The following is a 24,704-nucleotide window of genomic DNA, read 5'->3' as shown; positions in this document are numbered from 1 at the left end:
AGCTCCTCCAGGAACAGGAGGCAACAGGGACAGACTGCAGCCAGAGGGATCAGAGGCAGACAGCACACAGAAGGATCTCCAGGCAGCCCACGCAATGAAACCCACCCCCAGGGGAGAGTGTTCCGGAGCGCTGTTCTTCACACCGGGCCCCAGTGATGCCCACCTGCAGACACCCACCCATCACGTCAGGTGTTTACAAGGTCGCCAGGTGCACACTGGACCACCTACCTGTCTGCCAAGGGTCTAGGAGCTCCTGAGGACAGTGTCTGCCGTGTGGAAATCTTCCTAGGTGACTCAGGTACACGGGTGTGGGGGAGGCAGGAAGCCCGTGAGCTGTCACTGCCCTTCCCTGCCTCCAGATGGGGCTCCAGGCAGGCTGTCCCTTGCTCCCTCTCATGCCAGCCCTTCGGCTCAGGGCAGCTCCAGCTGATCCAGTGTGGGGTCCTGAGCCTCTGCCTGTGCTGCCTCACTATCCCCTAGTCCTCCCGTCCCCCCAACTCTGCCCCAACTCAAAAGATGTTCTAGGGAGACGGGAAGGTTCTATATCTCAATTTAGATGATGGCTATAGAGGTGTGTACATTTGTCAAAACTCCTGGGATTATGAGCCCTGTACATTTCATAGTGTGTAAACGACTCTCCATTTTTTAATTAAAGAAAAACTCGCCTCCTGGGCCGGAAATAGACCTGGAGTCAGTGTCCCCAGGCCCCTGAGGCTGTTGAAGGGCTGAGGAGTCTTTTGGTGGGCAAAGGCGAAGCCAGAGCCTGATCAATACGTCTGGGGAAAGTGGCAATCAGCATAATGATGCTGCAGGGTTCCCACACTTGGGGTTGAGATGCACCCCCTCCAGTTTCCACCAGCAGGGGTGGAGGCCACCACCATGGTGCGCCACCCAGAGCCTAGAGCTCTCCTCACGAGCTCCTATAGTGAGGAGAGAGGGAAGAAACCCAGGGCAGCATGACAGCCCCATCCTAGGCCCCTGCTGGCCACCTTGCATGTGAACAATGACTGGGGTCCATGCCTGGCCTCCTCTGGCGAGCACTGGCCTGGCAAGCACCTGGGTAAGGGGTATTGATGGGGTCTCTCTGATGTGCAGTGTTTACAGCACCCCACCGGGGTACAACAGCTCCCCTTTCATTCTGGAGCCCAATAGCCACCCCAACAGCTACTGAGAGATGCCCACAGTCTACCCAAGACCTCCCCCGGTCAAGGGAGGGGACTGCAGGACTCCGAAGCTTTCCATCTGACAGCCACAGGGAATCTGGATTGGATTGGCCTCTCTGGAAGCTGCAGATGTTAGGCAGATGTGCAGAGGGTTATGGGTAGAACAGCTGTGGATGCTAAAGAGCAGAAGGTAGAGGAGAGGAATTGGGGAGGGGAACCTGTCCTCTTGAAAAGGCTCTCCATTCCCTTCCTGCCCTCTCCTCTGAGTGTGGAACACAGGCCAAGGCCTGGCAGGGAGAAGACCTGCCTATTCAAGCCCAGATCAACTCAGAGCCTACTTTTTCCTCCATATCCAGGCTGCTCTCCTGAGGGATTCTGGCCCTCTCTGACATCTGCCTTCCTAGGAATTCTTTTTCCTTATGAGTCCCTTTGAGCAGCATTCTTACAACCCAGCAGATAACTTCTGGTCCATGGAAAAGTCCATGAGGAGAGGAAGACCTCCCAGGAGCAGCATGGCACAGCAAGCAGAGAACACACTTCAAGATGAAGCTGAGGTTACTAGAGATGCTGACTCCATCCATCCGTCCATCAATCCATCCATCCATCCACCACTTATGAACCCACCCATCCATCTGCTAACCCATTCATGCACCCATCTATCCATGTACCTATCTATCCACCCATCCATCCATCCACCATCTATCCATTCACTCACCCACCATCCACCCATCCACCCACCCATCCACTTACTAACTCATCCATCTACCCATACATTCATTCACCATCTATATATCTGCCTTCCATTTATCCATTATGTTCACTCATCCATTCAAGTATCCAACATTCCATGTGTCTAAACATGCATCCACCCATCCATCTATCCACCACCCATTCATCCATCCACCATCCTTTTATTCATCCGCCTATATACCCAACCTTCTATCCATGTGTATATTCATCCACCCACCCATTCATCCATATGCTCATCCACAAAGTAACCCCGATGAGAGAACCAAACAGTTGAGAGTAGGAGCAAGAACTGGAGGGCAGTGCTACAAAGACTTAAAGATGAGGCTTCTGTAAATGTGGGCTCACAAGTCAAATAAACCTGGATCAAAATCCTGGTTTCACTCTCACTATTCCTGGGTAAATTACTGAACATTTCTCAGCTTCAGTTTATTCACCTATAAAGTGGGATAATTTCCTCATTGGGTTCCTTCAAGTAACAAGATCCTGGATACAGAATGCTTGGTTTAGTGACTAGTCTATGGCAAGCACGCAGGGTACAAGGTGACCATCATCTCCATCATCAGAGTCAGACCACATTCCTGGGACTCCATGCCTTCCCAGCCTCATGCCCTGTGCCAGGGCACATTGCAGCCTTCCCCTCTAAAGGGAGGAGTCACCTCTCCCCTGTATAAATCTGGGCCTGGCTATGTGACTTGTTTGGCCAATAAAAGGAGATGGAAGAAATGGAGATCCAGGCAGAAGCAGCCTTGTATGTCTCCCACTGTTCTCTGTCATTGCAAGGGTTGGGCTCTGGGACAGAGGCAGAGATTTAACCCCAGAGCCATGAGGGAGCCCAGCCAAGGTTAGCTGACCCCCAACAAATCTAAAGACTTGTGAACAATAAAAAAATTGCTGCTGTTTGAAGTAGCTGGTCTTGGAGGTAGTACATTGTACAGCTATAGTGCACTGATACACTTGTCCCCCTCAATTGCCCTGTCGCCCCTTTCTTCCTCATATCCAACACACTGCTTATGTAGCTTCTAGTCCTGCCTCCCTAGAAAGGACAGAAAAGGAACCACATCTGTAAGCAGACGGTATGAAGCCTCAACTTCCCTGCCTGCAGCCCCTGCCTGCTCCCTAGAAATAGGAAGTGACATCACTGCCTGGGAGGAGGGGTGACCAGAGAGGGAAGACTGGCAAGGCCTGGAAATGCAGATTCCAATGCTAGAGATGTGTTTTCTTATTTGCCTGTCTTTCTACTTATTTGCTTTTAATTCAAGGTAACCCAATTTTCAAAATCTCCAGGGAGCAGGCTCTTGGGTGGGGGGGAAAGTAGGGAGATCTGCCGTGTAAATTGCTGCTAAGAGGAGATTAGGGCTGCGTAGAGGTGCTGCAGCGTGGTCCTGCAGGCACATTAGGGATTCCACACAGCGCACTTGCTGTAAATCATTTCCTATTCAGCCTGGTGCTGAGGGGCTCAAAGGTCGATTTTCCACGGTTATGACAACAAAAACTAAAATTGGGTCAAACCTGAAAGGTATTATCTTTCTCCGACCTGCTAAATGCACGTGAGTAATGAGGTTGGTTAAGCAATATACCCTGGCAGTGTGTGAGTCACTCTGGGGACAGATGAACCAGCTAAGGGGTGGGCTCTGGCCGCCCCGCCACACCCCACCTGTCCAACAGGAGGCCCCAGGCTCTATGTCTGACTGGCACCAGAAGACTCTGGGCACTGAGCTTGGGCATCTGAAGCCAGTGAGTCCTTCCTCCTGCCCACAGAATGCTTACAGTGACGGACGAGCAAGGATGTCCCACTCTACAGTCACAGGGAATGGATGTCCAGGACACCACAGTCACGGGGAAAGGCCAGCCTTGGTTCTGAGCCCGCTTCTCCCTGTCTTGCACTGTCCCTAGCCACATGTCGGGATCTGGAAAGCTGAGGGGCTGAGGATGCACCCCGGCCCAGGCCCTCCCGCTAAGGACGTCTGGCTGTGAACCTTTATGATATTTTTAACACAATATATTCAAATATTATTTTGACAGGTACTCAATCTAAAGATCATCAACGAGAGATTTTATATCCTGCGTCTTGGGCTCAGTCTCTGAGACCCAGTGTGAGGTTTACATGTTCTGCCCATCCTGCCCCAAACTCAATGCTTTCCCAGCTGCCACATGTGGCATGTGGCCGCCATATTGAATGGTCCAGGTGAGAGATCTTCCACGTGCTTCAGCCTCAAGATGGGGGAATCACTGGGAAAATCGGCTAAGGATGAAGAGGGGAGCAGGCTCCTGGGAGCTGACTGGCTTTCACTGTAGCCCTGCACAGCAAGCTCCCCTGCCCTGGCTGACAGGATGCAGGCTCTCTGAGGGACAGTGCTCGCCATACAGGTGCAGAGGGGCCTGGGGCTCGACAGGGGGCTCCTGGACCAGAAAGAGGACACAAAGCCCTGCTTCTAGATGTGGAATCCAGCATAGCCCTATTACTCACGCACACCCACATGACTCCAGTCAGAGAAAGGGGATCGGACTGCAGAGTGGAGTGTCCAGGTCCCTCACCTTGAGCTCCTATGGCCCCAGTCTCCCCTGTAGTCGTCCAGGTCAGGGCCTCACACAGGTGACTTCTTGGTGGATGGGGATTTTACAGAACTGACGCGGTCCCCAGTGAAGTCTCTATAGAGAGGGATGAGAGAGGAGCCAACTGCAGCAGAGTCACTGGCCATGTACCTAGAAATCGGGGCTGCTCCCTGTCAGGGAGCCGCAGAGGGTCTCTCTCTGGCTTGGGACCACTTCCCTCCCCGAGGAGAACCACAGAGTGCATCACCTCAGTACCCAAAGACTCAGACCCCAGAGGGAGGCAGAAGAGCAGGCGGGGCCAGAGGCCAGGTGGAGACCAGTGGGAAACAGCTGAGGGGACCTCGCCCCTCTGCTCCATCTTGGTCCTGTGTGTTATAGGGTACAAGCTGGGGGTAGGAGTCAGGAAGGGCAGTCTGGATGGGAGGCGGGACGCAGCACCGCTAACCAGGAGAAATGGACCAGGAAAGGGGACAGGGTACCCTGGCTGCTCCCCCGTGCAATGTGGGCCCTGATGCTGCCAGTCAGAACCTGGGATCCTTTCCAGGGCTCTGGGATTCAGAGCACCAAATGGTCTAGGGCTGAGTCTCCAACCCCAACACTGTCTCCACAGAGGGCCTGCATGGTATCAGCCTAGGAGTGGTGCTCGGGTCTGGGCTGGAGAAGTTAAGCGATCCACCCCAGGAAGTGGCTGGAGCCCTCTGGGGAAACTGACCTCCTGGAAGATGCTCTTCCCAGCAAACCTGCCCTGATCTAACCCCTGGAAGACTCTCACCTCCTGCCACTCATGCGGGTTTGAAACTGGGCAGTGGCACCACCCAGATCACACCCTGGTCCCTCTTAACCACACAGGCCCAAGCAAGGCATGGAGATTGGGCCCCCGGTGCTGGTAAGCCTTGGCTTTGGTCAGTCCTGAGGAGGCACCACCGTGGGGCTCTGGGCCTGGACACCGTGTTCTTAGCCACAGAAGAGGAGGGGAGCTGGACAATTCATGGCTATCAGTCGCCCAATCCATCCCAGTGGTAAAAATCAACTCAGCACAAACAGGCCTGTCCTCCTCAGGGATGGGAGGAGTATCCCAAACGCATGCCTCTCCTGGCCCTGAAATCACAGTGTGCTCTCAATGGCAGCTTCCTAGGCAGCATGTGAAACCTCTGGTCACTACCCAGCTCAGCCAGTCACCACACAAGTTCAGATGAGAGCGTCCCAGGGGAACACTTGTCAGGTCACTGCCCTCAGGAGAAGCCACATTCCCAAGAGATGCCCACAGGACACCTTCCGTGGTATTGGTGGTCCTTCGGGAAGGTTCTAGAGACTTCTCAAAGTCTACCCACTGAAGGAGAGTCCTCTCTCCTTAGCAGATGGAAAAGCAGAGGCAGATTGCTAAGCAAGCCAGGAAAGCCCAGCCTGGGAGTCCTGCACAGCAACAGGGCTGCGTAAAAGCCTCAGACCGTTTGTCTACCAGAATCCTCCGCTAATCAGTCTCCATGGATGCTCCTCCCCGAAGGCCTGGACTCAGCCTCGGGCCCCTGAACAGACGCTCCCGCAATGTTTGGATTAAGAAGCCTTGCGAGAGAAGCTCTAGAAGGGTTTTCAAGGTGCCTGGTGACACAGGAGACACCAGCAGGCTTCAGGGGCCCTGCAAAGCCAGCCGGTGGGATGGAATGGAATGGAAGCTGGATGGAGAAAACAGGATGGTCCCTGAGCTCCAGCCATTGGTGGGAACAAGAAGACGTACCAGGCAGGGGCCACCAGGAGCAGCTACATTGTGGTTTCCAGCACCAGGAGGCTGGCAGAGGGCACACTGTTTCTGGTCTGTCCTGTGCAGTGCCGTAAAGCCGTAAAGCCCCATGTGCAGGGACTGCAGGTGATCCACCCCCATCCGTGGGTCTCATACATGGAGAGGAGACCCCTGAGCTGTCCCCCCAGCTCAGCAATGAGTGTGTCTAACTGGGGAAAGGGTTTCCGGGAGGGCAGTCACCTTTTAGGGGCAGACAAAGGAAAAAGATGTGTGCTGGTGCTGCCTCCCACGCTGGAGGCTTGCCAGCACTCTTGGGCACCTGGGGTGCTGACCCGCTCTGCTTGCCTCGCTCATCTGTGCCACACTCCCTCATTGTCATTTGTCATTCTCCACAACAGCTCGGCACTCTGCTCCCCCTGGCTCCTGCAGGCCTCCACAGCCCACTCTGCTCAGCTAGAGCTGACTGGGGTTTTAATGACAGTCTGGGATGGAGGCAGGCTGCTCTGTCCAGCCACCATGCCCTGTCCTCACCAGCCAACCCAGATGGTGACCTGGGAGCCCATCCCATGTGCCCTGCCACCCGCTACAGCCCTGCCAGGGCCACCAGTCCCTGTGGCACGTCACAGACCCAGAACTTGCACAGCAGTCTTGGATCACATCTCCTGGGCTGACATCAGCACGCTCAGCCTTGCCATATGTGGGAAACATCTGGGCAGCTTTGGCATCCCCCACACTGAGCCCCAGACCAATGGAGTGGCATTGGGACAGACAGGCACTGGTGTATTTAAAGCATCCTCAGAGGAAATGAACAGCCAGCCCTATGAACCAGTACAGGGTTGGATCAACCATCACACACACAAAGCTACAGGGGACTCTGGGTAAGAGTCCAGCAGAGCCAGGATCCAGCAAGAAGACAGTGTGGGGAGGACGGGATGCCATGTCTGTGTTCCAGTGTGGGTGGCCCTCTCCACGGGCCCAGGTGGAAGGGGGGGCTCCCTGCAGACCCTGGAGTACACAGCCCAGAAAGGCCAAGGCCCCACTAAGATTGGGTGGATGCTATGTTCATGGTGACCCTAGGTCCCCACTCCAATGCTCTGCATCCTTCCCCCTGATGCGTTTCTGAGGCAGTGTGGGCACCGGGGAGAGCTCAGAGGCCCCAGGGACCAGCTCCACCTGTCCCTCCACCATCTGTACAGACGTCACACCCTTAGGTGACATTCTCATTCCTATGCACCATCGGCCCCACCAATCCGTAACCTTGGTGTTTGGGGACGGGGACAGGGGACACTGAGCATGCAGCCCCTCCTCCCGAGGCATCCATTAACATTCCCCGTGTAGAGTTGGGCGGTAATTACAGCAAGTGATTAACAGGCCTGAGGTAGCCTGTCTCAGAGGGAACAGATTAACAGCGAGCCTGGGGATGCCTCCGCTCACCTCAAACCACTGGCGCATCCTAAACAGGGCCCGGCGCCCCAACCAGCCAGTGATTAATGCAGGCAACGAGGAAGGAGGACATTTCCCCGGCACCTGTCACCGAACTTCTTCCTCTGGTCACTCATCTTGCTGCCCAGGAGCAGGTGAAGGCAGCAGAAGGTGACCAGGGCTTGAATCCAGCATCTGAAAGCCCCAGGTGGGGCCACCATGGGCCTCGCTCTACCTGCCCCCAGGCTAGACTGGACCCTGGACGGCCGCTTCCAGAGAAGAGAGGCAGAGGACAGCCAAATCCTCACGGCTGAGTACATCCAAGGCACCTGGCTTCAGCCCTGTCTTCTTCAGATGAGCGATCCAAGCCGTCCTCCACCCCCAAAACACAGGCTGTGCCAACAGCCAGAAGCTGCTGCCAAGGCTGTCATCCCCATGCCAGGGCCCTCAGGTCAAGCTGAACACCTGCCCGGCTGGCAGAGGGAGTGTAGAGGCCTGTGCCTGGGCCGTGCCCCTGAGGATGAGGAAAGAAGCGGAAGGACTCCTGGAGCAAAGGGGGACGTTTGCAAGTGGAGGGTCTGAGAGCCACTTACGCGGGACAGCAGTGGGGCACACATGTGTGAGCTGGCACCCACTTAGGTATTAGTGTACCCTTATTCAGTGCCTATTACATGCCAGAGGCTGGCGACACAAAGATGATTTAGGGACAGTAATCCTGCCCCACGAGGATCCTGGCCTTGCAGAGCTGTGAAAGCACAATAGATGCATGAGGGCTGGGTGCAGGATGCTGCATGGGGAGGCATCGGCTCTGCCCCACGGGATGGGGGCTGGAGGGGGTGACAAAGGAGGTGCTGTGATTCTGGTGGGGACTCACCTGTCAGGGGACATGTGCCATATACTTGGATACGCGTCCCCCCCAGACACAGCTAAAGTGGCCATGGCCCAATCTTCCCATAGACCCTGTCCTTCCAGTGGGGGTCTCCCTGCAACGTGGCACAGAAAGGAGAGAAGGGGCTTCCTCCAGACTGCTTGGGTTCAAATCCCAGCTTAGCCACACACCAGCTGTGTGCCCCCTGCCTATGTGGTGTCCGCCAGGCAGTGCAGGTGCCAGGCCTCAACACAGTGGCCCTCTGGGCACCCAAAAATAGCCTCCTGGGTGTGTGTTTTCTCTTTTTATTAGGGTATTCAGGCTCCAGCCAACTCCTTAGGTTGGTTTGCTGTGACTGACCCCGCTCATCTGGTAAGCAGCCTGCCCCTGCCTCCTCTATCCTAACCTGGGGATTTTAGGGCTACCAGTCAAAATCCCCTGCCCACCATGGGCAGGTGACCAGCCATGCCAGTCCTTCCAAACCTTGGTTGGTCTTGGTGGGCATGTGACTCTACCCTGCCAGTCCTCACAGCACTGTGATTGGTCCAAGCATGGTCATGTGGCCTCGGTCAAACCGATCAATGTCCTTCCCTGGTATTTTCCTTTACTGAAGGGCAATGGGGAGAGGCCCTCCACCATCTAGACTTGTGAGGCAGGCACAATTGTACCTAGACTGCCTGGAAGGGCTGCCCATCCCCAACCTGAGCGAGGCAAGGGAAGCCACAGGGGGAGAGAACTCAGCCACCACACCCAGAAGCCTGCTCGAATTACTGAGGCCCTGCATCCCTGGGTCCACTTCAGCCTTCCCAGCACCATGAGCCCTCTGTGGTGGGCTGCTCCAGCTCTGCCATGAAGAGGTCCTGGACTCCATGCACACACATGCACATACTTAGTAGGCACACCTGCCAGCACTCACTGATCACCATGCACTGGTGTAAGCAGAGGGTAAGGACTGCCCTTCTAGGTCCTCTCATGAGGACTGGTGGGCTCTAGACGACATTTAATGGCCACTGTATCAGTCATTTCCCCATCACTGGGACAAAATACCTGCTACCCACAACTTAAAGGAGAGGTTTATTTGGGCTCACAGTTTCTGAGGGTTCACTCCATGGTTGTCTGGCTCCAAGGCGCAAGTGGCATGGTGGAAGGGCATGGCAACCAGGAAGCAGAGAGAGTAGGGAGGAGGCAGGGACAAGAATACACTTCCAGGTCACACCCCCAGTGAGCTGACCCTCATACTCAGGCTGCACCCCTGAACAGGAGACTTGCAGGGTGTATTTTCGATCTAAACTGTAACAACCATACATACTCCAGGTGGCTGGGGTCGTGCCTCACGGGCTGCCATCTCCACAAACCTCAGCTGCCCTGGATATCAGGGATGTCTGGTGACGTCCTCTGCCAGGTTGTAGCCCCAGGGCCACAGGCCAAGTTCCCTGGACAGTGCCATGTCCATCACTCAGGGAAGCCACAGCCACCGACTCCACTGTTCTACAAGGTGCTGGCCACCACAAGCATCCCGACACGGGGCGGTTAACTGCACGCTGCTGCTTTTCTATTTCCCTTGGCTTGGGAGGCACAGAGATGTCCCCATGTTTGTGAAAGCTGCTTGTGCACTGTATGGAGGAAGTGTGCAAAACCAACGTGGCTTATGGTGTGCTGCTCTCTGGGGACTTGTTGGGGAGCGGAGGATAGGGGGCTTCACAGAAAAACCAACCAGGACCCCACTACCAACCTAGTCAGCGTTGTCTGTTGTTGTCTGAGGTGGGAAACTTCTCTGGGCTCTCCCACAGACCTCAGGGTGCCTGAGGTCCTGCACCCACATCCTTCTGCTTCTCTAGAGCCCTGGGCTGGGCCCCTCTGCCTAGGGGAACGTGATAACCCAAGCCCACCTGGACCACTCTGGCGGAGAGAGAACTCAGCAGACAGAGACAGGTGGTCATTTTCAGGGTGGCCACTCTGAAGCAAAGGGCTGTGTGCGGCAGAAGTGTGTCCCTGCAAAGCCCACTGTGGCCCCCGTGGGTCCCCCAGCCCTTGCAAAAGCTGGGGATGTGCTGTGCACAGCCGTAAGCCCAAGACTCAGTGCATTACCCATGGACAAGAGAGACAGGTGCTTCCCCAGGGAACCCCAAAAAAGCCTCTGGCCTCACTCCAGCCACTTGTCCCCTCAGATCCCTACCGCCTGCTGGGTCAGACCAGTGACCCCTTCCCTGAGCCTCACAGCTGACCCCAAGGATCATCAGGAAGCCGCATGCAGAGAAGAGCTCTGGGCACGCAGAGAACACACGACCAATGCTATCCGGTCTGACCATTCTGGTTTCTCAATGTCTCTGTTCTGCTCTTTCCCTAGTCTAGAATGCTCTCCTTACCCTTTTCCACCAGAAAACCTGTTTATTCTTCAGTCTCAGTGCCATCCCTCACTGCTGCAAAGTGCCAACCTCCCTCAGGGACATATCTGCCCCCTCTTCCAGGCCTCCCGGCACCACGGGTAGGATTTGAGGCTCCTGGCAGAGGCCGTGGCCACTGCAGAGACAGATGCAGGCCTTGCTCCGTGCACAGGGCCCAGCACGCTGCCTGTCACACCACAGGCTCTGATCACTGCTGGGAGGACTGGCTAAGCCCTTCCCCTGTGAGACACACGCTTTATCTTCCTCCTTCCAGAAACCCGCTTTTAATTGAGGTGCTCACCTCCAGGACTAAGTCAAGGTCTCTTCCACTTGACCAGTCCTGAGCCCAAGGTTCTGTGTGCACACAGCCAAGAACATTTCTCCGGGACGACAGATAAAGACAGCATGTCCTGGCCAGCCAGGAGTGCCAGCTGCTGCCCGATCCGCCAGCATTCTGGGCATGACAGACGCTCAACACAACAAATGAAAATTGAACTATTTCCATGGCCTAGAATATTCCTATCCCCACAGAGTTGAAGATAAAAAGCGAGAATGAACAGGCGCTGAGTTGGGAGGGACTGGGAGGGACTGAGAAGGACGCGCTCCATGTGATGTCCACCAGGCAGCCCTGCTCCGTTCTGGTATCCTTCCCCTGACCTGCCCTGCGTGTCTGCCCAAGTGAGCACAGAGAGGCACAATCCCACACCCTGCACAAAAGGTACTACGGCTGGCTTAGCAGTGCCGACACACCCAGACCAGAATGGTCCCGGGGAGGCCAGAACCCTCCTTTCCACAGCACTGCCAAGGTCAAGGCCAGGCAGCTTGGGTGAGAAGCTATAGCAGCTAGCTGGGACCAAGGTCCTGGGGTGCCCCAAGTGCGTCCTCCAATTACACCAGAAGGGCCCAAGGGCACTAAGCAGGCTATAGCAAATCGCCACAGTGGAAGCTGTTCCACAGGACACGACTCAGCCACAAATGGAGTGGTGTCCTCGCCCTGCTGCGGCCTGGACAAACCTGAAAAGGATTACACCAAGTGAAGGAAGCCGAACACCAAAGGTCACATAAAATATGGCTCCGCCTACATGAGGTCCCAGCACAGGCAGGTTCCCAGAGACAACAGCAGGATGGGTTTCCAGGGCCTGCACGGGTAGTGGGGAGCCTGGTGTTTCATGGGGTTTCACCTTGGGAGGAAGAAAAGGTCTGGGGGATGGGCAGTGTGTTCAGTGTCGCTGAACTGTGCACTGAAAAATGGTCATGAAGGCAAATTTCATGTTAGATGTGTTTTACCACCATAGGAAAAAAAGAAGAGAAGAGGGGAAAGGAGGGGGCAGGGAAGAGGGAAGGAAGGAAGAAGGGCGTGAAGGAGGGACGGACGGAAGGAAAGCAAGCAAGGAGGCAAGGAAGGAAGAAGGAAGGGAAAGAGAGGAAGAGCAAGAAAGGAAGGGGCAGGCAGAAGGGACCGCTGGTGGCTGAACTCCGGAGGGGCAGAGCGGAGGGTGCCCATCCTCACCATCCTGCAGCCCATGCCTCGAAGAAAGGGCTGTGTGGACACAGCTGTAGTCCCTCGGGGTGGCGACCACCCAGCCAACTTCACAGACGGAGGAAGGAGAAACACGGTCACTGACAAGCAGGTGTGTGTATGGGGGTGTCACGAACAGCAGGACGCCTCTGCCTCTCAGAGGTACCCCTGCACCTGCCCCTCCTGGCGGCAGCAGCAGCTCCTGGAGTTCTCGGAGCAGTGCCTCGGTCCGCCCCGCCGCTGATCCTAGGCGTGCAGACAGGCAGCCGGAGAGCCCGGCGAGACTCCATAATGACACGAGATAAGCCCATCAGGTGCAATTAGACAGGATCCACAGGCAGACCCCTGGCCGCAGCCTCGGTTTCTCCTCCTCCCTCCCTCCCTCCCTCTTTCCCCAGGACTGCAAAATAAATTATCCTGTGAAGTCTGCAGAGGTTGAGCTATGGAAACAATTAAACAGAAATTAAATCTAATTCATTTATACTCCGAGCACAAAGTGGATAATGTAGGCCTTCTCTCTCTCTCTGTCTCTCTCTCTCTCTCTCTCTCTCTCTCTCTCTCTCTCTCTCTCTCTCCTCTCTTCGCCTTGGTGTTAGAGAGGACTATTATAGGAAATTAATCACGAGGCGAGGCAATGAAAGTGATCTATCGTGCCTTAAAGCACACGGCCGGCAGTGGACCATCTCTTAGAGGGGGCAGAAAATGTAGAGGTGATGCTGGGGAACAAGGTGAGGCCAGAACCGAGAGGCAGACCCCAAGTCCGCGTGGTCTCCCCTGCAATCATGCTGGAAGGAGCCGCGAAGACCCACAGCGTGGGGGAGCAGCTTGCACCTCACTTCCTCCCACCGAAGGAGGATGACCCACAAGAGTAAGCCAGGCCCCAGCTGCCCCAGCTATATAGTGGGGTGAAGGCACCACCTCCCCTCCCGGAAACACCCTTGAGGATCGAATGAGCAAATAAACAGGAAAGCGTTTAGGACTAGAAAGCACAGAGGAGCCTGGAGGCTGGCGCTGGGCCCAGAGAGGCATGTTCCCGGTTTCCTGCTTTCAAGAGAAACAATTTGGAAGATTGTTTTCCCATCGTATGGAGGGTGGAGATGGCAGAAGTGGAACATTTCCTGGGAGCACGAGAAGGCCAGGGCTGCCTGAGAACAGCGGCTGCAGCAGAAGCACTCAGAAGGAGAAAGCGGCCTGGCCCAGCACAGCAGGAAGGCATTCAGGACACTGTGCCTGGGGAGCACCAGGAGGAGCGCAGGGCTGAGGGGTCCCCCAAAGCCTGAGGGCACCAAGCCCCTGGAACAGATGCTCTGGAGGTGGACTGAGAGCCCAGGAGCTGGAAGCTGAGCTTTGAACTTAGCGTAAAAATAGCCAGGAACAAAGGCGGTTTCTATTCCGCTCCCTGAAGGGCGGACAGCCCTCTCGGCAGATGGGACTGTCCCCGGGAGCCCACACGCCCCGCTGCTCCCCCAGGGCGCACGCGCTGCGCAGGTGCCAGGGGCGAGCTGGAGGGGAGAGCAAAGCAAAAGAGACAGCCAGGGCAGGGCAAGGGAAGGCACAGCCTGTCCCTGGCCGCTAGGACGGCCAGTGCTGCCCACGCAACTCCCCTGGAGGCCAGGCACTCAGCTCTCCTGGCCCCGGCTCATGGGCTCTTTCCTGGGCCGAGGCACCTGATGCTTCACTGTGACAAACTGACCCCATGGCGGAACCGTCATCACTCCCCGATTCTGTGTGTCCTGCTGGCAGGTCATCAGGCCTAGCCCTAGGGTAGTTTTGGGGACCCCAGAACCGCCACAATCCACCATGTACCTTAGAAGTCCTGAACGCCAGGTCTCCCGTGCAACCAAGGAAACTGAGGCCCAGAGTCAAGCGCTGTGGGGCTGGGGACCACTGTTCGCCCTGAGGACAGGGCTGGACCCGCCCAACTTCATCCCTGCCCCTCCCTGCGGAAAGAGGCTCCGTGATGGCGTGGAGCAGGTGGACGGGTGTGCTAGGTGTCAAGGCAGCAGACCAAGCAAGTGAGGGCGGGGGTGGCAAAGGCTGCGCCCCTTCAGCCAGGGGAGGGGAAGTGCAGAGCAGCTGCCAAGGGGATGGCAGCTGGAACAGGAAGGGGCACTGCGCTGGGCTGGACAGGGAGCAGCCTAGAGCCACAGCAGATGGAGTGCATGTGCCAAGGTACTGGGGCACGTGAGGGGACACAGGACACTCACTGAGCCCACACCATTCCCATGGCAATTCACATGTTCCCAAGCTCCCCCCCCCAAGCCACCAGCCCTCTCCCCGGCCTCCTACTACCTTGCCACAAGCACAGGGACTCAGGCCTGGGAAGATTCATGTCCTCTGCCCTTGAGCCTGGCATTTCAGCCTGGGGGCAGGCGGCACTACATCACCTCAGGCTGGCCAGGAGGGAGGGTGGGCTTACTGCCAGGTCCCCTCTGGGGCTGCAAGGAAAGAACATGTGGCATCCCCAGGGCTCCCAGGCACACCCACAGCCCCCTGGGCCGGGCACAGGAACCACAGGCTCAGGACAGAACGGAAGTGGCGGGGCGGGGGGCCTCTGGTCAAACCTCACAATGGCAACAGCAGAGCCTGAGCCGAGCGGGAGTCTTTCAGTGTGAATCGGTCCCCAGGTAGCTTTCCAAGAGCATGTGGGGGCAGCTGGCCCTGTCCCCACCCACAGGTCCAGGTCCCCTCCTGTTCCCCGAGAAATGGCTCCAGACATGCAGAGGGGCCAGGACATAAGACAGAGCTTGTCCCTCCACCCTGCTGTCCCCCAGCCTGTGCCAGCTTCTATACCAGCATGCAGAGGCATCCGCACACGTGTGCACGCGCGCGCGCGCGCGCACACACACACACACACCGTACACCCTCAGAGCTTTGGACGCAGCGGCTTCCCCCTTCCACACTCCTGGGAGAGCAGGAGCCCAGCTTAGGTGACATTAGGGAGGGAGCAACTGTCCCAAGTGGAGCCCAGAACAACTCCCAAAAGGTGGTGAGCAACTCCACTCACCTTCCAGTCCACAGAGTCAGCCCAAGGTCCCGGAGCGGGAAGGCATCTGGAGACCACTGAACCTAACCGACCACCTCCACCTGCAGGAGGGGAAGGAGTCAGGAGCCTGGCGCCCAGGGACTGGAGGAGGCTGAAAGAGAGGAGGACACTGCCTGCTCTGTAGGCCCTCAGCTTCCCTAGGACCTAAGCCAGGAGGGCCAAAGCACCACACTCCCTGGCACCACACTTGAGGTCCTCAGAGCCCTGCCCAAGGTGCTGATGAGGTCTTCATCTGCCAGACGTCCTCCTACAGGGGACACGGTGGGTCCAGGACAATAGCTCAGGGTGGCCGAGCAGAACAGGACGTCCCTGCCTCAGACAGTGCCAACACCACACACACTCACCTCCTGCAGCAGAGAAGGAGTCGCCAGAAATCCCAGGGCCATGAAGGGTGGCTGTCATCTCCTGCCCTCTGTGGCAAGGGTCACACAACTAAAAAGTTTGAGCCCAGACTGAGCAACCCAGCGAGACTATGTCAAAATAAAAAATTCAAAAGCAGGCTGAGGATGTGGTTCAGTGTGAAGACCCTGGGTTCAATCTCCTGTCCCAGGAAACAACTTTTGTTTTTGTGCAGATAGCCTAAAAGGGGACCGGAGCGAGGCGTTTGCGAAACCTGCGCGTGTGGAGCAGGGCCTGGGGACGGGAGCTGAGCCTCTGTGTGGGTGTCGTCAGCAGCTCCAGGCCGAGGCTGGTGCACACCGCTGTGGACCTTGGGCACCGAGGCTGTGAAATGGCCCCACACGCCCTCTCTCCCTTGGTCAAGAGAGGAAATGACTGCACACAGGGAAGGTGTGAGCACAACCCAAGCACAGTGGTGGGGCCAGACGCACAAGGAGGAAGTGAAGATGGCGACAGCAAAGCCCAGTGACGGGGCTCCGCAGAGACACTCGATGCCTGCCTACAAGCCACCGAGGAGTGGCCAAGGCTGCTCAGGGACCGAAAGGGCGGGTGGGAGGACGGGGCTCCCCTCTCAGGACCCTAACCCCACTCTCTGCGCATGATCCCCGTGGCCCCCGACCCCTGCGGACACACTGCCCCTGCCCACGGTCCTGGCGGGCAGGCATGACTCCGAGTGCTCTGGGAGCCCGAGGGGCGCCGGGCCCTGTCCTTCCTCAGGCTCCAGTGTCCTCATCAGCCAAAGCTTCGTCCCCCACACACAGGCCTCCTTTTTTTTCTTACAGGTTTTGGATTTCCTTTTCCTGGCTGGAGATGACTCATATTACTTTTCTCTTAAAAATATTTAGTGACAAATTGGATGTGAGTGGCAATTAAAAAACAGACACACTATGAACACAAAAGACCCCGAGTTGTAGGACCCTGCACGTGTGAATCGACCAGACGGGCAGACACAAGAGACAGGAAGGAGGAAGCGCAGGAAGTGATAGCCAAGGTACAGGGTTCCTTTCCAGGGTGATGAAAGCTTCTAAATTTCACCTTGGATGATGGTTGTGGGACTCTGGGAAAGTGCTAAAAACGGTTGAATCGTGTACTTTAAATAGGTGAATTATACAGGTGTGTGCAAATGATATCTCATTAAAGATGTTACCAAAAACACTTTTCAGAAAAGACAGTCAAGCACACTAATGCAAGAGGCAAGAGCAGCAGGTACCCATCGGTGCTCTCAATAGCTGCTGCCTCTCTCTCCCCACCTCATGCACAGTTTCCCACTCTGGGCTCTGCTGCACAAGCCCCAGGCCAGTCCTCCACTGTGACAGGGCCTTTGCACAGCTCACTCTTCCAACCTCTATGTGCACTCTTATCTTTCTCCGAGCTCCTCCGCCCTGGACTGTAGTTGTCGACTTCCCTGACCCAGTCTCCACTAGGCTGCAGCACAGGAGCGTGACTCTATGCTCATGTTGTGTCCCAACCTCCTGGGTCCTGGAACAGAGGCCCCACTCAAATACGAAGTACCAGGTGAAAGGAGGGCCCCTGGCCTTTCCATCCTGGCCTGGGTCACCGATGACCACAAGCGGTTTTATATTACGTGGTATTTCATTTGACATGATTTCTAGAGATTACTCCACAAACAATATAATCAAGACATTGGTCGTTCTTGGTGACAGCATAGCACAGCCCTCTGCTTTAGTGACTTCCCCACCCGGGAGCACTCAGGTGGCCTCTGCTGGGCACCATCAGGGGATACATAAGCATCCTTGCAAATAGATCTGCTCGTGCTTAGCAAGTCTTGGCCCTATATTTCCTGAAGGGGGATTACAGTGTGCCGGCAGAATCCGCTGCAGAAAGAGCACCTTGAGCCAGGAGTGTTTTCATATAGTGCTACCGGGACTCAGAATTTATATATTCTTAGTGTACTTTTTTGCTAATATAACATATTTGGGTCATTCAGGTCATTAAAAATCCTATGGAGCTCACCTTTGTACAGTGCAGTCTAACAAGTTCGTGCTGACAGTAATGTCATGGGCTGGGCTCGCGGGGCCAGAGCAGCCCACAAAGGGATCCCACCAACCCAGAGCAGCAGGGTCAGGTTAAAAGTTGACACTCTTGTGGGGCCTCATCACTGGCCATCTGGGGCCAGACTTGCCACCGGTACAAAAAGACTCACCCCTTGCCCAAATCTATCTTTGGTAGCTATGGACCCAAACCGCCTCCAGACACAGCAGAGGCCTGCCAGCACCTCCTTTTTCTCTCCCTCTCTCTCTGGGGTGTGTGTGTGTGTGTGTGTGTGTGTTTCTGAGGACTGATCGGGCCTTTACACTGACCTATGTCCCCCGTACTTTTTATTTTTTATTTTGAGACAGGCTCTTACGAAGTTAAGGTACTCAGGCTGGCCTTGAATTTGCAATCTTCCTGTCTGTCTCCCAGAGTGCTGAGACTACAGGTATCGCCCCCTCTTTTTTTTCCACTAAGTTTATTGGTACATTTTAGGTGTACAGTACAGTTACATTCCTCATTGGGATCTTGTATCATTACATGAGTATCTTGGTTTTTATTTTTTCCCCCTTCCCCTGCCCTCCCTTCACCCCCTCCACCCTTCCCTATTTACAAAGACTTTGTTTCCATGTTTTTCCTTTTCTCATATTTTTTCTTTTCCCTTCTTTCCTTTCCCCTTCCCCTCCCATTTCCCTATTCCTTTAGACATTTTCTTCCCATTTCACAGTATCAATTCTACATTTTGATCCTTATTTACACTTTTAGTTTTTCACACCAGAAAAATTATTTAGGATTTACACAAATGTGTCCTATTTATTTCACTTAAGAGTATGGCCTCAATGTGCATCCACTTAGCTATAAATGTCTCTAGTTTCTCATTCTTTATAGCTGAGTAGTACTCCATTTTATTAAAGAACCACATCTTCTTTATCCAGTGCCCATCTATTGATGGGCAATTGGGCTGCTTCCAAGTTTTAGCTATTACAAACTGTGCTGCTATGAACATGGGTGCACATACATCACTGTGGTATGATTCTTTTAATTCTTTTGGGAAGATACCCAGTAGAGGAATAGCTGGGTCAAATGGGACTTCCAATCCTAGCTATTTGAGGTATCTCCATATTGATTTCCACAGTGGTTTCACCAGTCTGCACTCCCACCAACAATGAAGAAGAGCTTCTTTCTCCCCACAGCCCCGCCAACATTTGTTATTGGTTGATTTCATGATAGCAGCCATTCTTTCTGGGGTGAGGTGGAATCTCAGCATTGTTTTCACCTGCATCTCTCAATGACCACTGATGCTGAACATTTTTGCATATGTTTATTTGCTGCTTTTACTTCTTTGTCTGAGAAATTGAATTGGGCCTTTATAATTTGGGGGGTCTGATTTTTTTTTAGTTCTTTATAGATTCTAGATAGTAGACCTTTATCTGAGGTACAGCTGATAAAAATTTTTTCCCACATTGTAGGTTGTCTCTTAGCTCTGTTGGTGGTTTCTCTTGCAGTGCAGAAGCTTTTTAATAAGATAAGATCCCAGTTGTTGATTCTTTGTGCTAGTTCCCGTGCTACTGAGGATTTGTTCATAAAGTCCTTTCCTATGCCAATGTCTTCAAGAGTTCTACTAACTTGTCTTCCACCAAGTTTAGTGTTTCTGTTTTAATATTTAGATCTTTAATCCACTTCAATTTTAGTTTAGTGCATGGTGAAAGATAGGGGTCCAGTTTTAATCTTTGGCAGGTTGAAATCCAGGTTTTCCAACACCATTTATTAAAGAGGCTATCTTTCCTCCAGTGGGGATGGTTGGCTCCTTTGTCAAAGATGAGGTAGCTGAGTATGTCTGGAGTTGTTTCTACATCTTCTAATCTATCCCACTGATCCTTGGTCTGTTTCTTTGCCAGTACCATGCTGCCTTTATCACAGTGGCTTTGTAGTACAGTTTCAAGTTGGGAATTGTGACACCTCCTGCCATGACTCTGTTGCCTAGAATTGCTTTTGCTATTCTAGGTCTCTTCTGGTTCCAGATGAACTTTGAGATTGTTTTCTCTAGTTCTGTGAAAGATGCTGTTGGAATCTCAATCAGGATTGCAATGAATCTGTATAGCAGCTTTAGAAGTATGGCCATTTTCACTATATTGGTTCTTCCTACTCAGGAACAGGGGATGTCTTTCCATGTTCTTATATCCTCTTTGATCTCTTTTTCAGAGTGCTGTAGTTCTCAATGTAGAGGTCTTTCGCTTCCTTCATTCGATTGATTCCTAGATATTTCATTTTTTTGGATGCTATTGCGAAAGGGATTGTTTCCCTAATTTCTCTCTCAGTGAGACTGTTATTTGTGTACAAGAAGGCTATTGTTTTTTGAGTGTTGACCTTATATCCAGCTACTCTCCTGAATCTGTCAATTAAGTCTAGAAGTCTTTTGGCAGAGTTTTTTGGGTCTTCTATGTAGAGTATCATATCGTCAGCAAATAATGACAGTTTAACTTCTTCCTTTCCTATCTTTATTCCTTTTATTTCTTTCTCTTGTCTAATTGCTGTGGCTGTTTCCAAAACTATATTGAACAGGAATGGTAATAGGGGACATCCTTGTCTTGTTCCTGATTTTAGTGTGAAGGTTTTCAGTTTTTGACCATTTAGTATGATATTGGCTGGGTTTTTGTGGGGTTTTTTTTTGTACTGGGGATCAAACTTGGGCCCTTGCATTTGTGAGGCAGGCGCCAGAACCACTGAGCTAAATCCCTGGCCCAGCTGTTGGTTTTTCATAGATAGCCTTTATCAAGTTGAGATAAAGACCATCTATTCCAATTTTCTGCAGGGTTTTTATCATGAATGGGTGTTGAATTTTGTCGAATGCTTTTTCTGCATCTATTGAGATGATCATATGGTTTTTGTCCTTGACTCTGTTAATATAGTGTATTACATTTATTGCTTTACGTATATTGAACCATCTTTGCATCCCTGTGATAAATCTGACTTGGTCAGGGTGCATGATCTTCTTGATGACCCTCTGTATTCTGTTTGCCAGTATCTTGCTGAGGATTTTTGCATCTACATTCATTAGGGAGATTGACCTGTAGTTCTCTTTTTGGGTTGGGTCTTTCCCTGGTTTTGGAATCAAAGTAATACTTGCTTCCAGGAATGAAATTTTCAATTTCATTGAAAAGTTTAAAGAGTAGTGGCAGTAGTTCTTCTCTAAATGTTTCCTAGAATTCAGCAGTGAAGCCATCAGGACCTGGGCTTTTCTTCGTTGGTAAATTTTTAATTACGTTTTCAATTTCACTGATTGTAATTGGGATGTTTAGAATTTTTATATCTTCTTTGTCTAACTTTGTTAATTCATATGTATCTAGAAATCTGTCCATTTCTTCTGTGTTTTCCATTTTATTAGAGTACAGTTTCTCAAAGTAGGTACTGACAGTCCTCTGGATTTCTGCTGGATCTGTTGTGACTTCACCTTTTTTGTTCCTAATTGCATGGATTTGGGCCTTTTCTTTCCTTTTTTTGATAAGGTTGACTAAAGGTTTATCAAATTTATTTATTCTTTTGAAAAACCAACTCTTCAATTCATTGATTTTTTTAATGTCGTTTTCTTAGTCTCCATTGCATTGATTTCTGCTCTGATCTTTATAATTTCCTCCCTTGTAGGAGCTTTGGGTTTGTCTTGCTCTTCTTTTGCTAGGTACTTAAGATTCAGCATTAGGTTGTTTATTTGACCTTGCTCTGTTTTCCTAGTGTGGGCATTCACTGCTATGAATTTTCCTCGTAGAACTGCTTTCATTGTGTCCCATAGATTCCTGTATGTTGTATTGGCATTATCATTTATTTGCAAAAACTGTCTAATTTCTTCTTTAATTTCCTCTGTGACCCATTGGTTGTTCAGGAGAGTGTTATTCAATTTCCATGTATTCGTGAAGTTCTTGCAGTTTCTTACACTACTGATCTCCAGTTTAATTGCACTATGGTCTGATAATATACACAGGATAACTTCAGTTCCTTTGCATGAACTTAAACATGTTCTATGAGCTAGTATGTGGTCTATTTTGGAGAATGACCTGTGTTCTGTCCCCTCTTTTAAGCATGGAGCTGCGTGAGGCCAGAAGCTGTGGTTCACATCATTCTGCACTGCCCCTGGCAAGGGGAGTTGGAGACAGCGCTCCATGAATAGCGTGAGCCTGCGCCCTTGCACCTCTGGGCTCGGGGAGCTGGATGCCACCTCTGCCTGTGTGTGACAGAGCCCTGCCACCTGCAGCAGGGTTTAACCACTCAGCAGGCAGACAGAGGATGCCCAGGGACCGCCAAGAGTCAGGGCAGGAGCTGCATCCTCACAGGGTGCCGAGGTAGGCAGGAGTAGTGTCCGCCCTGTGCCTCTCCCACATGAGGCATTCACCAATTTCTCACCCAGAAGCACGCGGAAATAAGGAGCTAAGTGGCTGGCATGTAGCTCAGTGGGAGAGAGGGTGCTCAGCATGTACAAGGTTCTGGGTTCCATCCCTGGCACCAAAAATAATTTTTTAGAACACTTTATCCAGCAATTCTTCTTCTGAGATTACACTTTAAAAACTGAAATCAGAGCCACATGGCACATACTTGTAATTCCAGCACTCTGGCAGGCTGAGTCAGGAAAACTGCAAGTTCGACCCCAGCCTGGGCAACTTAGCAAAACCCATCTCAAAAACTAAAAATGGGCTAAGAGTGTAGCTCAGCAGCAGAGTGCTTGCCTAGCATGCACAAAACCCTGGCTTCATTTCCCAGGAAAATGAGAAAAAAGGAAACAGGATCTCAAGGAGCTATTCCATACACCTGTGTTCGCAGCAGCATTATTAAAAAATAAATGGGGGAGCGACCCAACTGTCACTCACCAGATGAGTGAGTAAAATGTGGTCCATCCTACAGTAGAATAGTATCTGGCCTTGAAAGGAATGGGAATTCTGACACTGCAGCACGGACGCACCCGATGACACCGTAAGTGAACTACGCCATACAGAAAAGACAGATACCATGTGATACCACTGAGGTGAGGTCCTCAGAGCCCATAAATTCACAGAGACAGGAAGCAGAGAGGGGCTGCCAGGGCTGAGGTAGAGAGGCTAGTGTTTCCTGAGAGCAGAGTTCAGGTGAGGAGGTAGAAAAGTCCTGGACAGAGACCCTGAATGTGCTTTGTACCACTTAAGGGAGCACTAAAAAATGATGAGGATGGTGAATTTTATGCCGTGTGTTTTTTACCCCAGTCAGGTATGAAATTGAACTTGCCCACATGGCCGGGGGTGGGGGCAGCACCCGACCCCTTTGTGCTCTGCACATTCCAACGGCCTGCACCCCTGGGGACATCCCCCATGGGGGAGAGACTCCGAGTGCTCCTCGTGGTACACAAAGATCAAAGAAGCATTGCAGAGGAACCCACTGGTTCACCCAAGAGCCCCAAAGCCACCCGGGCCCAGGTGAACAGCCAAGCGTGTGAGGAAGGGCCCGGTGAGCCGCCTGCCCTGGGGACTGTCGCCATGCTGGGGAGAGTGGGGCAACCCAAAGGTAGACAGGGCTTGATGAGGGCAGAGCAGGGGATGGTCTCGCCTTCCCCTGCAGCACCATGCCTGGCGCCCTGCACTGGGAGCCAAGTATCTACAAAGGCCCAGCATCCAATGGGCCTTGCAGTCTCCCAGCCTCACCCCACTGTCCCTTCGCAGCCTTGCTGCCACTGATGAGCACTGCTAGGCACACTTTGGGGGTCTCAGGTCCTGTGTTCTCAGGTGGAGAAGGCTTTGTCCAGGAGGCTGAAGGCTTGGATCTGAATCCTGCTTTCATCACTATGGTGTTGCTTTTCCTTGCCAGACCTCAGTTTACCCCTCATTAAAGCCAGGTGTTGGGTTAACTGAGTGCTAAGATGCTATAAAGTCCACGTTCTGTGATCAGGACTCTCCAGTCTTCCCCCAGAGAAGGGACCTCAGGATTCCAGAGGCTTCGGAGTTAGTGAATGGGCCCCACTGCCATCTGGAAAGAAGACTCTGCTGGACACGCACTGCAGGGACACGGTGGGGACAGGTTCACCCTCACAGCAGACACTGCAGGTCCCAGGTGCTCTCCAATTCTGTACACACTCTCCTGGGTGTCCCACAGGCCAACACTCTGAGCGTCTCAGACGGAGGCCTGTCCTTGCGGCCATGCAGTGGAGGCAGAAAGGCCTCTACCCCAGCAAACTGTCACAGTTACAAAGAGAAAAGCACAAGACACAGCACAGCCTTTGGGGCCCGCATCAGGCTCACCCAGGATTTCACTTGATGGGCAACAACATCCCTGCCCAGGCTGTGAAAGCCGCTTGGAGCAGAGCCCAGGGTCTGCAGGCGTCAGGGTGCGCTGCCTGAGCAGCTAGCATAGAAGGGGCCCCACTTCCCTAATCCCCAGAACAGCTCAAAAGCCATTCTGCCTCCCCACACCCAGGCCAGGACTGCTGCTTTCCATCTGCACAACCAGACACCAGGGATTCTTGAGTTCAAGTCACCATCAGGCTGTGGAGAAAAGAACCATGCCCAGCAGGCCGCCCAGCCTTTGGGGCCCCCCTACGAATCAGCTCCCCATCTGCACTGCTGATGAAGTGTGGGGCTGGAGCATGCAGGTGGGGACCCTGTGCACTGTAGGAGCACGGCAGCCCCGGCTGTGACAACCAGATGTCTGAGGAATAGTCATCCTCCCCTGGGGGCGAGATCACCCTAGGGACAGCACTACTAGAAATCTAAGGGCCACAGCTACAGAGGGGTCCAGAGCTGCCAGTCTGCAGACACAAAGTCGGCTAGAAGGCAGAACCCCCTGCTGCTGTGACTCGGTCTCCCCAGTCCCAAGTGAGTTTTCCAAAATGAGAGAAAGACCACTGTCCCTGTCCCC

The 24,704-nt window shown here is 53.2% G+C and overlaps 1 protein-coding gene across 17 annotated transcripts in view; it reads right to left on the bottom strand.

Annotated features, from left to right (window-relative positions):
* The window catches only part of Rbfox3 (RNA binding fox-1 homolog 3), a 393,013-nt gene that overhangs the window by 302,762 nt on the left and 65,547 nt on the right, over nucleotides 1–24,704 (bottom strand). Inside the window, exon 1 of one of the 17 annotated variants that reach the window (XM_087208372.1) lies at nucleotides 4,449–4,557. The exons of the other annotated variants lie outside the window; for them this stretch is intronic. The gene's annotated coding sequence lies outside the window, so the exon portion shown is untranslated. Of the gene's footprint in view, nucleotides 1–4,448; nucleotides 4,558–24,704 lie in introns of those variants that run through there. 17 annotated transcript variants of the gene reach the window in all.

The sequence above is a fragment of the Heterocephalus glaber genome, unplaced genomic scaffold (genome assembly GCF_053883595.1).
Source record: "Heterocephalus glaber isolate CG9 unplaced genomic scaffold, H.glaber_assembly_v1.0 deba00000937, whole genome shotgun sequence".
NCBI lineage: Eukaryota > Metazoa > Chordata > Mammalia > Rodentia > Bathyergidae > Heterocephalus > Heterocephalus glaber.
This window is presented reverse-complemented; position numbering and strand designations above follow the sequence as displayed.